Raw genomic sequence first — 16,834 nt, 5'->3', positions numbered from 1 at the left:
AGCCCCATGTTTTCAGAGAAATGGACCGACTTCCTCACCGTCATGTGGTGGTGAGGTTAGCACTTGACTCTGAGTTTTGATAGTGGTCAGAACCTTTCTATCACAACATGTGGATCCTGGTCTCTTGACAGAGGGGCTCGGGACAGAGCCAGGATGGAGTATGCAGAGGAAACCCATATACCAGCGGCTGAGTGGGGAAGTGGCTGGAAACTGTTGGCTAAGATGATGATTAGGGTTGTCCCTGCAGACTGGATTCACTGTTGTCCCTATTCTCCTTTCGTTTTCTTCCAGCCACTAAAACCCATGACAATAGTATGCTGTTTAAAATGAGTGATTCTCTAAGGACTGTGATTTGGGAGAAAACATTTGAATTCTAGCCCTTTGGGTGGTTCTTTGCCCCATTTCCGTTTAGAGTCTTTTATGTTAAACAGGTTCTTGGTTTGCTTTTCTGCTTCAGCTCAGCTTGAAGGGGAAAACTTGGGTGGGTTTGCATTTGTTCTTTTCTTCTTTCTTTTGCATAGATTTATTTATTTAGGTTCTTTGATGTGCCAGATATTCTGCTAAGTGCAGAGAATGAGGTCTGGTCCTTTCTCCTGAGACATCTGCCGTTTGTATGTGTGTGCATGCATATGTGTGTGTGTGTGTGTGTGTATGTGCAGACACGTGTGTGATATGGGGGAGTATACAGGAGGGAATCTCAGTTTTGAATAATTCCTACAGCAGAGGTAAGACCAGGAGACGATGGAAGCCCAGAGAAAAAGCAGTAAGTCAGGCTGGGCTGAAGTCAAGGATGACTTCTGGAAGAAGTGCCATTTGAATGGAGTTTTAAAATCTTAGGACTTAGCTAGACATAGAGAAAGTCCAAGAGCATGCCAGGCGAGCAGGCAGCATGTTAGAAGGTGCTGAGGCACCCAAGATTTGAGAAAATAGGAAATAATTTGGAGGGAAGAGGATCGGGTACAGGTGGGAGAAGGTGACTCTAGGTGGTGGTAGCCCTGCGTATTTAAGGTTTATCCTGAAAGCAATGAGGAGGCACAGTCTGGTCTGCGTCCTAGAGAGATCCCTTTAGCAGGGCAATCATAGCTTTGTTTAAGTTTTGAAAACCAGTTTGGTAATTTGTATTAAGACCCTTAGAAATGTGCACACAAAACACCCCTTGGCTCAATAATACTACCTCTGGAAATGATGATGATGATGATCATAATGAAAATAAAGCACCTACTATGTACCAGCCAATGTACCAGCTGTTTTTAAATGCTGCGCACATTATTTGGTTTAAGCCTTACAACAATTCTGCAAAGTAAGAATCGTTAGTTCCATTTTACAAATGAAGAAAATGAGATTTTAGAGAGCCAGTCAGTGAGATTTAGGATTGAACCCAAAGTGCCACTAATTAGCTGTTTTCCTAGGATAAATTACTTAACCTCTGTGAAACTGTTTCTGGGGATGCTACTATTGAAAAAGTAAACCAGAATTAAATGTAAGCCCCTCTTTATTGGATTATCCACTCTTTTGGATTATCTCTGCTAAGACTGATCTCTGTTTTCTTAAACACTTGAAAGTAGCTTCTGCTTCAAAAATTAAGTAAATAAGCCAGGTTCGTATGATGTGGAGAGTTATTGGAGAGTGACTTCACTTTGGGGTACTTCCCTGAGAGTTTTTTTGCTCCTGTAGTTTTTGACGTGTACAACCATACTCTTAGCGTATCCTCTACCTCCATTATTGTATCTTGTCCTTCTGCTAGATAGTACACTCACTGAGGAAAGGGATGGTTTTAAAAATATCTTTGTATCTCCCCCAACATCTGCCTAGTTCAGTGCCTTCTTGGTGGCTGGGCAGAGCCCAGTGATCAGTTTCTCTATAAGTGGTTGGAACATCACAATCCCTAGGGAAAGTGGGGCTTTGAGAGTCAAGAGCCAGAGTTGGAGGCATGGAGGATGATGCAAAAGAGATAAATACCTAGGGCTGGGGACTTATAAGAGGAGGTTTGGAACCAAGGGAATGTGGGAGAATGTATTCCACAAAACATATGCAAAGTGTTCTCAGTAGTTCTAAGTCAAAGGAGTTGTCATGGGTCCTGTTCCCCAGAACCAGATCCAGAGAAGGAGGGCCCATATGCAAGTGTTTTGCTAAGGAAGTGTCTCCAGAAAGACCCGGAAAAGCAATGGGGAAGAGGCCCGGCAGAGCACCATCTCAGGTGCAGTTCCAGCCCTAGCCTGGTCCCGCATAGGTATTCTGAAGTATAAGTTACACCTCAGAGATTGCCTCCACCAGGGGAAGGGAACTGAGCTTTCACACCTCTGTACCAGGGAGCCCCAGGGCCAGCCTTCTGAGAGCCATGGGTGCAGCGAGTTAGAAGCAAAGACACAGAGAAGGTGGGGGAGGTACACAGATCGCTGAGCTGGGTAGAGCCTCGATAGTGATTGTAGGTCTCCAACCTTAGCTGTGCCCGCAGAGAGCGATCTCTCTGCTCTAAAGCCATGAACGAATGCAACTTCCCCATCTGTAAAGTGGGGATAGTGTTCCTTTATAGCTTACAGAATCATGCTGACGACAGTAATTGAGCAAAGCCAGGTGTTGTTACTGCAGCTTTCTCTTCCAGGCCCAAAGCACTTGGTCCCCTCCTGGGTGCTTGTCTCGCAGGCATCAATACTGACAGCCTTTGAAAAGAGCTCGTTCCTGATGGGAAGAAAGCGGGCACTTTTTTAATATTGATAAATTTTACAGCATTTTCTTTAATATATACCAGCCGCCTTGAGATATATCTAATTAACCACCAGATATCATGCTGTGGCTGTGTTTGGCTTTGATGTGCTCATCAGCATCGGCAAGGAAATAACAGAAAGCTAATCATAACAGGGCTCAGCTCTTATAAAATGACTTTTATCTTCAAAGTGGCTTACAACCACTAATTACTAGAGAAATTAGGGTGAACAGCAACCATCTCACAGCAACCTCAAACCGTTATCGAGGCCTTTACTGTGTCTGATAGTAGAGCGAGATGGGTGTAGGGGGGATGTTTAATAATAGTTGTATAGTCCTAGAAGAGTTATGTTACAGAGGTAGGAGACAGCTGTTCCCTGTCTCCCTTGAGGCTAGGAAAGGAAATTGGACTTAATTTGAGGAGAAAGGATGCAGGATGGAGCAGTTGCATAAGCCACAGCAGGCGGCAGAGTGGTAAGTTTGCCCACCTCAAAGGCACTCCCAGACATGTACCCCTTGATATGGACTGAGTGGGGTGCATCCGCCCTTTGGGTGATCTGGGGTGGGTGAGGACATACCGTGAAGTCCCATCCAACTGGGGGAGTTGATGGTAGATTTATGGGCCTCTTGATTGCATCTCTTCATGTAATATTTTTTGTGTGTGTGTTTTTATTAGTTTGGGTGGAGGAAGCCAACTTGATTTCAATAATATTAATAGTTAATACTTCTAAGGCCCCCCCCCCCCCCATTTTACAGAGAGGAAAGGGAGAGAGTGCTTAACAAACATGGCAGTGATCACAGAGCTGAGTGAAGGACTCAGGCAACCTGGCCTTGGAGCCCAGGTGTTCTTATCCTCTTGGTAAGAGGTCACCTGCCAGAGGTGTGTTATTTGTTCAAAGCCTCCTGGGCTGTATGTCAAAGAAGTAAAAATCAATCTCATACAGAGCAGGAATGTCTCTAATTTCTGGGCTGATTTAGTTCCAGTGCCAAATACTTTAAGCTTGAGGAAGTGGGGTAGTGAAAGGTGCCCTGGGGATAGCACTCAGTGCCTTTGTTTCTTACGGAAAGGATCCATCCTCACATCTGCTTCATTGGCAAGGATATCTTCCCAGGGCCACGGGGAATATAGGAGGGGTACAGGGTCATGGGGAATATAGGAGGGACGCACGACTGAATAACTGGCAGGCTACCTGTGAAACCCTGAGGTTTGGTCAAGATGGATTTAATTGTGGGCCGTGCCCTGTGGGATGGAAGAATATGTTCTACAGTGCACTGGTGCACACAACACTGCCAGGCAGAGGTCACCTCCACAGGACACCGGCCTCATCACTCCTTTTTCAGTGAGACCCAATTGTTGGTAGTTGGAAATTGGCGATAGTGGGAGTATTTACATTATGGAATTGGCAGATGCTGCAACTCAGCACTTCCCTGTACCTCACCGATCACACTGCTACTCTCAGCCTCAGTCTCAGTGGTCAACTAAGAAGACAACACTTGTTATATACTAGATGCCAGGCTGAGAATTGGTAAGACATTTGTTCATTTAAATGATCAAATATCAACTTCATTCCTACTAAGGATTATTGAGATGGGGTCTCTGCCCTCAAGGGAGAAATGCGACATATCATAGGTGCTTGAAAAACTAACCAATCAGACAAAGCGTGTTCTGCCTAAAGCATAAAAAAGACAGTAAGAGAGTTGGCAGTTATTCAAAATGTTGAACGTAGAGTTAACATAAGAACCAGCAATTCTACTCCTAGGTATATCCCCAAGAGAAATGAAACATGCCCACACAAAACCTGTACATTAATGTCCACACAGTATTATGCATAATAGCCAAAAGCTGGAAACAGCCAATTGTTCATCCACTGATGAATGGATAGATAAAAATTGGCATTTCCTACAATGAAATATTATTCAGCAATAAAGATATGAAATACTGATATATGCTGCAACGTGGATGCATCTTGAAAATATTATGCTAAATGAAAGTCAGTCACAAAGGACCACATACTCTATGAGTTCACGTATATGAAATGTCTAAAATAGGCAAATCCATAGAGACAGAAAATAGATTAGTAGTTGTCAAGGACTAGGGAAGAGATTGTGGGGCAATGGCTAAATGTTACAGGTTTCTTTTTGGGGTGATAAAAAATTGTTCTAAAATTCATTGAATTAGGCCCTGAAAGCATATAGGTAGTGATAGTTGGATAGGACTCGTAGAAAGTGTTCTTGTAGGAGGGAGAAAGAACTGAAAAACTTCCCTTTGTTGATTCCCAGAAAACAAATGTAGATCCATTATGACCTGGGTCTGTCTTCTTTACTCTCTAGAGTGGTAAGTTTGAGCCACAGCTCTGCTTGCATCATGACCTTGGACAAATCACTTAACCTCTTGGAGAGTGAGATTTTCATGAATCCAAGAGAAACAAGAGAGCCAGTCCTGGCAACCTCACAGGATCCCTATGGGAATGACTGTGATCACAGAGGTGACAGTTCTTTTTAAACTGCCAAGTACAAGGTGTTTGTGTCCTTATAAGTTTATATGCCTCTCATGATTTCATCACCTCCCGAGGAGTTAACTTGCTATCAGAATTTTTAAGTAGGTAGGATAATCCTGAAAAATGTCTTTGAAAATCATCATAACAGCTAATTTTACCAATAGCTTACTATGCGCCAGACATGGTTTCTAAGTGCTTTCTGTGTTTTATTTTAACTTAGTCAGATGGGAAAAGGGAGGCATGGGGAGGTTAAATAACTTGCCCAGGGTCACACAGCTAGAAGTGGTGCAACTGTGGCTCTTACTACTCTGCTGCATTGCCTTCCTGCAGCTCAAGCAGGGAGTGATCCCTCTTTTCCATGAGGAGGAATAAGAGAGATGGAGTTCTATGGGCTTCCTTTTTCTGTTTTGTTCCCCACCCTTCTCCACCGTCCACATTCTCTCCCTAACAAAATGAACGGTTAGAGCTTGTCTGTTTTGCCATATAGATGGCCCAAAGTGTCTTGTCTCCCATCCCCCCCCCCCCCCCGTAGCATATGCTGCCACTGCTGCGCACATATCTAGGGCCTGACCATTTCCACGTGCTCTGGCAATTTCCAGCAGCCGGGATCTGTGCTCATGCCTGGGGGCTTTCTCCAGGGCCCCAGTACACAAGGCTAGCTTGAATTCTGGGGAATCTCAAGACATCTGCAGGGGCCACCACCTATGACCCCCGGGGGTTGGTGCAAAATGCCCCAGCTTCTGTACCCCTTGGGTTGGATAACTGGGCATGTTCTATACCAAGTTACAGAGTTTCCTACAGCTGATTACCCAGGAGCTGACTAATAACACACCCCTGATCAGCTGCCTTTCCTTATCTGTCTCACTTCCCACTCCCCCAGTGGTGTTTCCTGATACTTCCAAATAAACTGCTTTCACTCACATCCTTGCCTCAGGGTCTGCCATGACCCCTCCCATCTGAGGCCTTGATTCTTTCTTAACTTGCTTGTTCCCAGGGACCCCACTGTACATCATTCCATGGTAAGCATTCACATCCCTTCACATTAGAGCTGCCTTTGAAATCCTTTGCTCAGCAACCTTCCTGCCCCCTCTGCAGTTTTACAGGGCCCACCAAGCTCACTGTCTTCATTTGACTTCTTTGACTTTATTGTTGAGACTTCAGGGTACTGCTGCATGTGGAGGATTCCTCCAGTGGAAGCTTGGGTAATTAAAGGAGATTTGAAGGGATCCTGGAGATGCTTTCGGGGCTATTGATTTCCTAACTGCCTAGTGCAGGAGGGATTCAAGGGAGATGAGGGTGACTTAGTATCTGCTTTCAAGTTTGTAAAGGGCATAGTGTGGAGGTAGGTGCCAGTTGCTCACTGTTTTCTCCAAACTCAGAGTCAGGGGAACCCTTAGAAGGATTTAAGTTTGATCTATGAACTTTGTGATTGCAGCCTCTACTAAGCTGCTGGAAATACTTTGTAAGTCTGGGAAATCTTCCTAGAAATGGTTAAGGGCTGGAACATTTCCATCTGTGTTTAAAGGCTTTTATGGAGCAATTCTGGAAGGAGAAAAGTGGTCTGTAAGCTCTCATTGAGACAGGCAGAGAAAAACTGTTTTCTCTTTTCCCCCTTGTGATGGCCATTTCCCTTTACCTTTGGGATATACCCGCCATTCCCCTGTTATGGATGCACTGTATGTTGTCTAATGGAAAATCAGACAAAAAACTGTGTCCAGTCCTGAGCCTAGGGCATCCCTGGACTTCATTCAAATGTGAGATGGCTGAGCTTGTGATGGGGCTTCTGATTGATTTTGAAATGAAAGTATAAGCAATTCTGTTGTTTTGTCTTTCATCCTTCCTTTAAGAACCTGCAGATGCTCTGCAAAGATTGAGGGCTAAGCCAGGGCAAATGGGGTAAGAGAAAGGCTGAACTTATAGGTGAATTGTCTTCAGGAGGGGCTAAGCGCTGCTTCTTTGTTTTTAGGGTTTATTTGTTTTAGTGCTGCAATGAAGATCTGATGGTTTTCACATGGAAATTGCTTAATTTCCAGCCATTTCTTCCTGGCCAGAATACTTTGAAGAGGAAAATCAGGTTCCTGGGAATGAGCCAGGGCTGGATTTGCAAGGCCTAGGGAGATATGGAAAGTATAACTTTGTTGAGGTGTAGTTGACATACAATAAACTGCACATATTTCAAGTGTACAATTTAATAAGTTTTATTCAGAACAGTGAACATATCCACTGCACCCAAAAGGTTCCTCTCCTGCTCATGTCTTCATACTCTTTCCCATCTGCTTTATGTCACTACAGATTAGGATTTTATGTAAACTGAATCATACAGTATGTACCCCTTTTGTCTGTATTCTTTTAGTCAGATTGATTATTTTGAGATTCATCCATTTTGTTCATTTTTTTTATTGCAAAGTAGTAATTCCATTGTATGTGTATACACAATTTGTTATCTATTCATCTGTTGATGGACTTTGGGTTGTTTCCAGTTTTCAGCTATTACAAACAAAGCTGCTGTGAACATTCATGTACAAGTCTTTGTATGGACATGTGTTTTTATTTTTCTTGGGTGAATATTTAGTAATGGGATTACTGGATTATATGGTAGAAATTATATTTGACTCTTTAAGAAACTGCCAGTGTTTCCAAAAAAAGTTTGTACCATTTTACATTCCCACCAGCAGTGTATGAAAGTTCTAGTTGCTTCACATCCTCACCAAGACTTCGTATGTCAGACTTCTTAATTTTAGCCACTCGAATAAATGCATAGTGGTATCTAATTGCGGTTTTAATTTTCATTTCTGGGATGACTGATGATGTTGAGTATCTTTTCATGTAGCTATTTGACATCCATGTATCTTATTTGGGGACATGTCTTTTAAAATCTTTTGCCCGTTTTGAAAATTGAGTTGTTTGATTTCTTACTAGTGAGTTTTGAGTGTTCTTCACATATAGTTTACATTAAAATCCTCTATCAGGCAATTATTCTCAGTCAGTGGCTAGCTTTTCATTCTTATAAACAGTGTCTTTTGGAGCAAAAGTTTTAAATTTTGAAAAGTCCAGTTTATCAGGGTTTTTTAAAAAATGGTTTATACTGTTACTGTTACACTTAAAACATCTTTGCCTAAGCTAAGGTTACAAAGATATTTTCTTTTAGAAGTTTTATAGTTTTATGGTTTATATTTAGGTCTGTGATTAATTTTTAATTAATTTTTGTGTATAGTGCAAGGTATGGATTGAAATTATTTTTTTGCTTCATTTTTAGCAAGTGGACTCCTGTTGTTCAAATACCATTGAATTGCTTTTGCATCCTTGTAAAAAATTAGCTGTTTATATATGAATGGGTCTTCTCTGGAGTCTCTGTTCTATGTTCTGTTCCACTTACCTACTTTTTTGTCTTTGTGTCAATACCACATTTTCTTGATTATTATTATAGCTTTATCAAGCTATAATAATTTAATTTAATCTTGAAATAATCTTAAAATAATTAAATTTCAAACTTGAAATCAGGTAGTGTTAGTCCTCCAATTTTGATCTTCTGTTTCAAAGTTTTTACTGCTATTCTAGGTCTTTTGCATTTCCATCTGATTTTTAGATAAGTTTGTCAATTTTTACGTAAAAAAAACCTGTTGGGATTTTGATTGATATTGAGGTGAACCTATAGAGGAATTGGGGGAGAAATAGCGTCTTAATAATATTGAGTCTTCCAATCCATGAACATAGTTTATCTCTTCATTTGTCTAAGTCTTCTTTAATTTCTCGTACTAATATTATGTGGTTTTCAGTGCACAGATATTGTATATCTTTTGTTAGATATATCTGCAAGTATTTCATATTTTGGAAGCTATTTTAAGTGACATTTTATTTCACTTTCAATTGTTTTTTGTTTGTATAGAAAATACAGTTGAGTTTTATGGAGAGAGCATGTATCCTGCAACCTTGATAAACTCGCTTAGTTCTAGTAGCTTTTTATGAATTCTATCAGATTTTTTACATTGACTGTCCTGTTTTCTGGGAATAAAGATCATTTCACTTCCTTTCCGATTTGGATGGCTTCTATTTCTTTTTCTTGCCTCATTGGTTGGAAACTCCAACGCAGTGTTGAAATGAGGTGGTTAGAGAGAACATCCTTGTCTTTTTTCTTGACTAGAGGGAGAAAGTATTTGTTTTTCCATTGTTAGGTATGAGGCTAACTGCTGGTTTTTTGTAGATGTCCTTTTTCAGTTGCACACATTTCTCATTCTATTCCTAGTTTGCTGAACATTTTTATCAGGAGTGAATGTTGGATTTTGTCAAATGCTTTTTCTTCATCTATTGAGATTATTATAAGGTTTGTCTTTCTAAATTTATTAATATGGTGTATTACATTGATTTTTTAAATGAGAAGTCATTCCTTACATTCCTGGGATAAACTCTGCTTGGTCAGGATGTATCGTCCTTTATATATATATTGTTGGATTTGATTTACTAAATTTTGTGAAGAATTTTTGCTGCTATGTTTGTGAGGGATATTGGTCTCTAGTTTTCTTTTCTTGTAATGTCTTTGTTCAGTTTTGGAATTGGGATAATGTTGGCATCATGGAATATGCTAGGAGATACTTCTCTTCATTTTTCTGTAAGATTGTGTATATAATTGGTATTTCTTCTTTAAATATTTTGTATAATTCATCAGTATAGCCACCTGGGCCTACTGTTTTCTGTAGTAATGTTTCTAACTATCAATGGAATTTCTTTAATTGCTATTCATGTTATCTATTTTTTCTTGAGTGAACTTTTTTTTATTAATTAAAAAAAGAATTAACAAAACAATTAGATATCATTCCAATCTACATGTACAATCAGTAATTCTTAATAACATCACATAGTTGCATATTCATCATTTCTTAGTACATTTGCATCAATTTAGAAAAAGAAATAAAAAGACATCAGAATAAGAATTAAAACAATAATAGAAAGAAAAAACAAAAACAAAAACAAAAACAAAAACAAAAAACCTATACCTCACATGCAGCTTCATTCAGTGTTTTAACATAATTGCATTACAATTGGGTAGTATTGTGCTGTCCATTTCTGAGTTTTTATATCCAGTCCCGTTGTACAATCTGTATCCCTTCGGCTCCAATTATCCCTTCTCTTTTTTTTTTTTTTTTAATTAACGGAAAAAAAGAAATTAACCCAACATTTAGGGATCATAACATTCTACATATGCAATCATTAATTCTTAGCATCATCACATAGATGCATGATCATCATTTCTTAGTACATATGCATTGGTTTAGAAGAACTAGCAACATAACCGAAAAAGATATAGAATGTTAATATAGAGAAAAAAATAAAAGTAATAATAGTAAAATCAAAACAAAACAAAACAAAACAAAACAAAAACCTATAGCTCAGATGCAGCTTCATTCAGTGTTTTAACATGATTACTTTACAATTAGGTATTATTGTGCTGTCCATTTTTGAGTTTTTGTATCTAGTCCTGTTACACCGTCTGTATCCCTTCAACTCCAATTGGCCATTATCTTACCCTGTTTCTACCTCCTGCTGGACTCTGTTATCAAGGACATATTCCAAATTTATTCTCGAATGTCTGTTCACATCAGTGGAACCATACAGTATTTGTCCTTTAGTTTTTGGCTAGACTCACTCAGCATAATGTTCTCTAGGTCCATCCATGTTATTACATGCTTCATAAGTTTATCCTGTCTTAAAGCTGCATAGTATTCCATCGTATGTATATACCACAGTTTGTTTAGCCACTCTTCTGTTGATGGAGATTTCGGCTGTTTCCATCTCTTTGCAATTGTAAATAATGCTGCTATAAACATTGGTGTGCAAATGTCCGTTTGTGTCTTTGCCCTTAAGTCCTTTGAGTATATTCCCAGCAATGGTATTGCTGGGTCGTATGGCAATTCTATATTCAGCTTTTTGAGGAACCGCCAAACTGCCTTCCACAGTGGTTGCACCATTTGACATTCCCACCAACAGTGGATAAGTGTGCCTCTTTCTCCGCATCCTCTCCAGCACTTGTCATTTTCTGTTTTGTTGATAATGGCCATTCTGGTGGGTGTGAGATGATATCTTATTGTGGTTTTGATTTGCATTTCTCTAATGGCGAGGGACATTGAGCATCTCTTCATGTGCCTCTTGGCCATCCGTATTTCCTCTTCTGAGAGGTGTCTGTTCAAGTCTTTTTCCCATTTTGTAATTGGGTTGGCTGTCTTTTTGTTGTTGAGATGAACAATCTCTTTATAAATTCTGGATACTAGACCTTTATCTGATATATCATTTCCAAATATTGTCTCCCATTGTGAAGGCTGTCTTTCTACTTTCTTGATGAAGTTCTTTGATGCACAAAAGTGTTTAATTTTGAGGAGTTCCCATTTATTTATTTCCTTCTTCAGTGCTCTTGCTTTAGGTTTAAGGTCCATAAAACCGCCTCCAGTTGTAAGATCCATAAGATATCTCCCAACATTTTCCTCTAACTGTTTTATGGTCTTAGACCTAATGTTTAGATCTTTGATCCATTTTGAGTTAACTTTTGTATAGGGTGTGAGAGATGGGTCTTCTTTCATTCTTTTGCATATGGATATCCAGTTCTCTAGGCACCCATTTATTGAAGAGACTGCTCTGTCCCAGGTGAGTTGGCTTGACTGCCTTATCAAAGATCAAATGTCCATAGATGAGAGGGTCTATATCTGAGCACTCTATTCGATTCCATTGGTCGATATATCTATCTTTATGCCAATACCATGCTGTTTTGACCACTGTGGCTTCATAATATGCCTTAAAGTCAGGCAGCGCGAGACCTCCAGCTTCGTTTTTTTTCCTCAAGATGTTTTTAGCAATTTGGGGCACCCTGCCCTTCCAGATAAATTTGCTTATTGGTTTTTCTATTTCTGAAAAATAAGTTGTTGGGATTTTGATTGGTATTGCATTGAATCTGTAAATCAATTTAGGTAGGATTGACATCTTAACTATATTTAGTCTTCCAATCCATGAACACGGTATGCCCTTCCATCTATTTAGGTCTTCTGTGATTTCTTTTAGCAGTTTTTTGTAGTTTTCTTTATATAGGTTTTTTGTCTCTTTAGTTAAATTTATTCCTAGGTATTTTATTCTTTTAGTTGCAATTGTAAATGGAATTCGTTTCTTGATTTCCCCCTCCGCTTGTTCATTGCTAGTGTATAGAAATGCTACAGATTTTTGAATGTTGATCTTGTAACCTGCTACTTTGCTGTACTCATTTATTAGCTCTAGTAGTTTTGTTGTGGATTTTTCCGGGTTTTCGACGTATAGTATCATATCGTCTGCAAACAGTGATAGTTTTACTTCTTCCTTTCCAATTTTGATGCCTTGTATTTCTTTTTCTTGTCTAATTGCTCTGGCTAGAACCTCCAACACAATGTTGAATAATAGTGGTGATAGTGGACATCCTTGTCTTGTTCCTGATCTTAGGGGGAAAGTTTTCAATTTTTCCCCATTGAGGATGATATTAGCTGTGGGTTTTTCATATATTCCCTCTATCATTTTAAGGAAGTTCCCTTGTATTCCTATCCTTTGAAGTGTTTTCAACAGGAAAGGATGTTGAATCTTGTCGAATGCCTTCTCTGCATCAATTGAGATGATCATGTGATTTTTCTGCTTTGATTTGTTGATATGGTGTATTACATTAATTGATTTTCTTATGTTGAACCATCCTTGCATACCTGGGATGAATCCTACTTGGTCATGATGTATAATTCTTTTAATGTGTTGTTGGATACGATTTGCTAGAATTTTATTGAGGATTTTTGCATCTGTATTCATTAGAGAGATTGGTCTGTAGTTTTCTTTTTTTGTAATATCTTTGCCTGGTTTTGGTATGAGGGTGATGTTGGCTTCATAGAATGAATTAGGCAGTTTTCCCTCCACTTCGATTTTTTTGAAGAGTTTGAGGAGAATTGGTACTAATTCTTTCTGGAACGTTTGATAGAATTCACATGTGAACCCATCTGGTCCTGGACTTTTCTTTTTAGGAAGCTTTTGAATGACTAATTCAATTTCTTTACTTGTGATTGGTTTGTTGAGGTCATCTATGTCTTTGAGTCAAAGTTGGTTGTTCATGTCTTTCCAGGAACCCGTTCATTTCATCTAAATTGTTGTATTTATTAGCGTAAAGTTGTTCATAGTATCCTGTTATTACCTCCTTTATTTCTGTGAGGTCAGTAGTTATGTCTCCTCTTCCATTTCTGATCTTATTTATTTGCATCCTCTCTCTTCTTCTTTTTGTCAATCTTGATAGGGGCCCATCAATCTTATTGATTTTCTCATAGAACCAACTTCTGGTCTTATTGATTTTCTCTACTGTTTTCATATTTTCAATTTCATTTATTTCTGCTCTGATCTTTGTTATTTCTTTCCTTTTGCTTGCTTTGGGATTAGTTTGCTGTTCTTTCTCCAGTTCTTCCAATTGAACAGTTAATTCCTGCATTTTTGCCTTTTCTTCTTTTCTGATATAGGCATTTAGGGCAATAAATTTCCCTCTTAGCACTGCCTTTGCTGCATCCCATAAGTTTTGATATGTTGTGTTTTCATTTTCATTTGCCTCGAGGTATTTACTAATTTCTCTTGCAATTTCTTCTTTGACCCACTCGTTGTTTAAGAGTGTGTTGTTGAGCCTCCACGTATTTGTGAATTTTCTGGCATTCCACCTATTATTGATTTCCAACTTCATTCCTTTATGATCCGAGAAAGTGTTGTGTATGATTTCAATCTTTTTAAATTTGTTAAGACTTGCTTTGTGACCCAGCATATAGTCTATCTTTGAGAATGATCCATGAGCACTTGAGAAAAAGGTGTATCCTGCTGTTGTGGGATGTAATGTCCTATAAATGTCTGTTAAGTCTAGCTCCTTTATAGTAATATTCAGATTCTCTATTTCTTTATTGATCCTCTGTCTAGATGTTCTGTCCATTGATGAGAGTGGGGAATTGAAGTCTCCAACTATTATGGTATTTGTGTCTATTTCCCTTTTCAGTGTTTGCAGTGTATTCCTCACGTATTTTGGGGCATTCTGGTTCGGTGCATAAATATTTATGATTGTTATGTCTTCTTGTTTAATTGTTCCTTTTATTAGTATATAGTGTCCTTCTTTGTCTCTTTTAACTGTTTTACATTTGAAGTCTAACTTGTTGGATATTAGTATAGCCACTCCTGCTCTTTTCTGGTTGTTATTTGCATGAAATATCTTTTCCCAACCTTTCACTTTCAACCTATGTTTATCTTTGGTTCTAAGATGTGTTTCCTGTAGACAGCATATAGAAGCATCCTGTTTTTTAATCCATTCTGCCAATCTATGTCTTTTGATTGGGGAATTCAGTCCATTAACATTTAGTGTTATTACTGTTTGGATAATATTTTCCTCTGCCATTTTGCCTTTTGTATTATATATATCATATCTGACTTTCCTTCTTTCTACACTCTTCTCCATACCTCTCTCTTCTGTCTTTTTGTATCTGACTCTAGTGCTCCCTTTAGTATTTCTTGCAGAGCTGGTCTCTTGGTCACAAATTCTCTCAGTGACTTTTTGTCTGAGAATGTTTTAATTTCTCCCTCATTTTTGAAGGACAATTTTGCTGGATATAGGAGTCTTGGCTGGCAGTTTTTCTCTTTTAGTAGTTTAAATATATCATCCCACTGTCTTCTAGCCTCCATGGTTTCTGCTGAGAAATCTACACATAGTCTTATTGGGTTTCCCTTGTATGTGATGGATTGTTTTCTCTTGCTGCTTTCAAGATCCTCTCTTTCTCTTTGACCTCTGACATTCTAACTAGTAAGTGTCTTGGAGAACGCCTATTTGGGTCTAATCTCTTTGGGGTGCGCTGTACTTCTTGGATCTGTAATTTTAGGTCTTTCATAAGAGTTGGGAAATTTTCAGTGAAAATTTCTTCCATTAGTTTTTCTCCTCCTTTTCCCTTCTCTTCTCCTTCTGGGACACCCACAACACGTATATTTGTGCGGTTCATATTGTCCTTGAGTTCCCTGATACCCTGTTCAAATTTTTCCATTCTTTTCCCGATAGTTTCTGTTTCTTTTTGGAATTCAGATGTTCCATCCTCCAAATCACTAATTCTATCTTCTGTCTCTTTAAATCTATCATTGTAGGTATCCATTGTTTTTTCTATCTTTTCTACTTTGTCCTTCACTTCCATAAGTTCTGTGATTTGCTTTTTCAGTTTTTCTATTTCTTCTTTATGTTCAGCCCATGTCTTCTTCATGTCCTCCCTCAATTTATCGATTTCGTTTTTGAAGAGGTTTTCCATTTCTGTTCGTATATTTAGCATTAGTTGTCTCAGCTCCTGTATCTCATTTGAACTATTGATTTGTTCCTTTGACTGGGCCATATTTTCAATTATTTGAGCGTGATCCATTATCTTCCGTTGGCGTCTGCGCATTTAGACAGATTTCCCTGGTATTGGATCCAAAAGTTTGGAAGATTTTTCTGTGAAATCTCTGGGTTCTGTTTTTCTTATCCTGCCCAGTAGGTGGTGCTCGTGGCACACGTTTGTCTGCGGGTCCCACCAGTAAAAGGTGCTGTGGGACCTTAAACTTTGGAAAACTCTCGCCGTCCGGGGGGTTCACTAGCCGAAACGGCTTGAGCCGGCCCAGGGTCCAAACGCAGGGAGGTTTGCTGGTCACCGCAGCCCGGGAAAGAGCCCGTCCGAATTTCCGAGTCGGCCCTGGGCAACAAGCGTGGCGGGAGGGCGCCAGCGGCAGCGGCCCGCCCGAGAGAGTGCACGTTCCCCGGGAGTCACGGGTTTGGAAGGGGCCTCCCCCACCCGTCACCGTTCTCCGTGGCCTGGGGATTTCCGATCCAATTCTCTCAGTTGGTCCGGGGGGCTGCGCGTGGTGTGGGCGCCAGCCGCCTTGGTTTCAGGGGACCGCCTCTCCAATTCTCCCAGCTGACCCGGGAAGGGGGAAGGGAGTAACTCCGGCCGCTTCCCGCCCCGCCCGGTGAGGCCCGCGCGCCTCCGCAATCTCACCCGAGCTGCTTCTCTCAGCCAGCCAGCTGTTCCAGGATGGGGTACGCTGTCTTTTTTATCTCTGTTGTGGCTTTGGGCGCTTTCTGTATCGTTTCTACTCCCCTAGTAGCTGTCCTGGAGAAGAAACTAAGATCTGCGCGTCTTACTAAGCCGCCATCTTCCAGGAAGTCTCCTCTTGAGTGAACTTTGATATTTAATGTCTTTGAAGGAATTTGTCCATTTCGTCTAAATTGCTGAATTTATTGGCATAAAATTGTTGATGATATTCCCTTATTATATTTTTAATGTGTGTAGGATCTGTGATGATGTCACCTTTCTAATTCTAAATATTGTAAGTTGTGTCTTCCATCTTTTTTCCTAGGCAGTCTGGCTAGGACTGATCAACTTTATTAGTCTTCTCAAAGAACCACCTTTTGGTTTTATTGAGTTTCTCTATTGTTTTTCTGGGTTTTTTTTTTTTTTTTTTTCATGCATTTCTGCTCTGATGTTTATTTATTTTCATCCCCCAGTTTTGGGTTTAATTTGCTCTTCTTTTTCTAGTTTCTTAGAGTAGAAGCTGAAGTCCCTGATTTGAGATGACTCTTGTTTTTTAAGATTTCCCTGAGTACTGATTAG

The 16,834-nt window shown here is 39.6% G+C and overlaps 1 protein-coding gene across 2 annotated transcripts in view; it reads left to right on the top strand.

Annotated features, from left to right (window-relative positions):
• Positions 1–16,834, top strand: part of CRACR2A (calcium release activated channel regulator 2A) — a 131,814-nt gene that overhangs the window by 33,628 nt on the left and 81,352 nt on the right. The gene's annotated exons all lie outside the window — the stretch shown is intronic.

Source organism: Tamandua tetradactyla, chromosome 7, assembly GCF_023851605.1.
Source record: "Tamandua tetradactyla isolate mTamTet1 chromosome 7, mTamTet1.pri, whole genome shotgun sequence".
NCBI lineage: Eukaryota > Metazoa > Chordata > Mammalia > Pilosa > Myrmecophagidae > Tamandua > Tamandua tetradactyla.
Note: the sequence above shows the minus strand (reverse complement) of the source record. Positions and strands in the feature narration are given on the sequence as shown.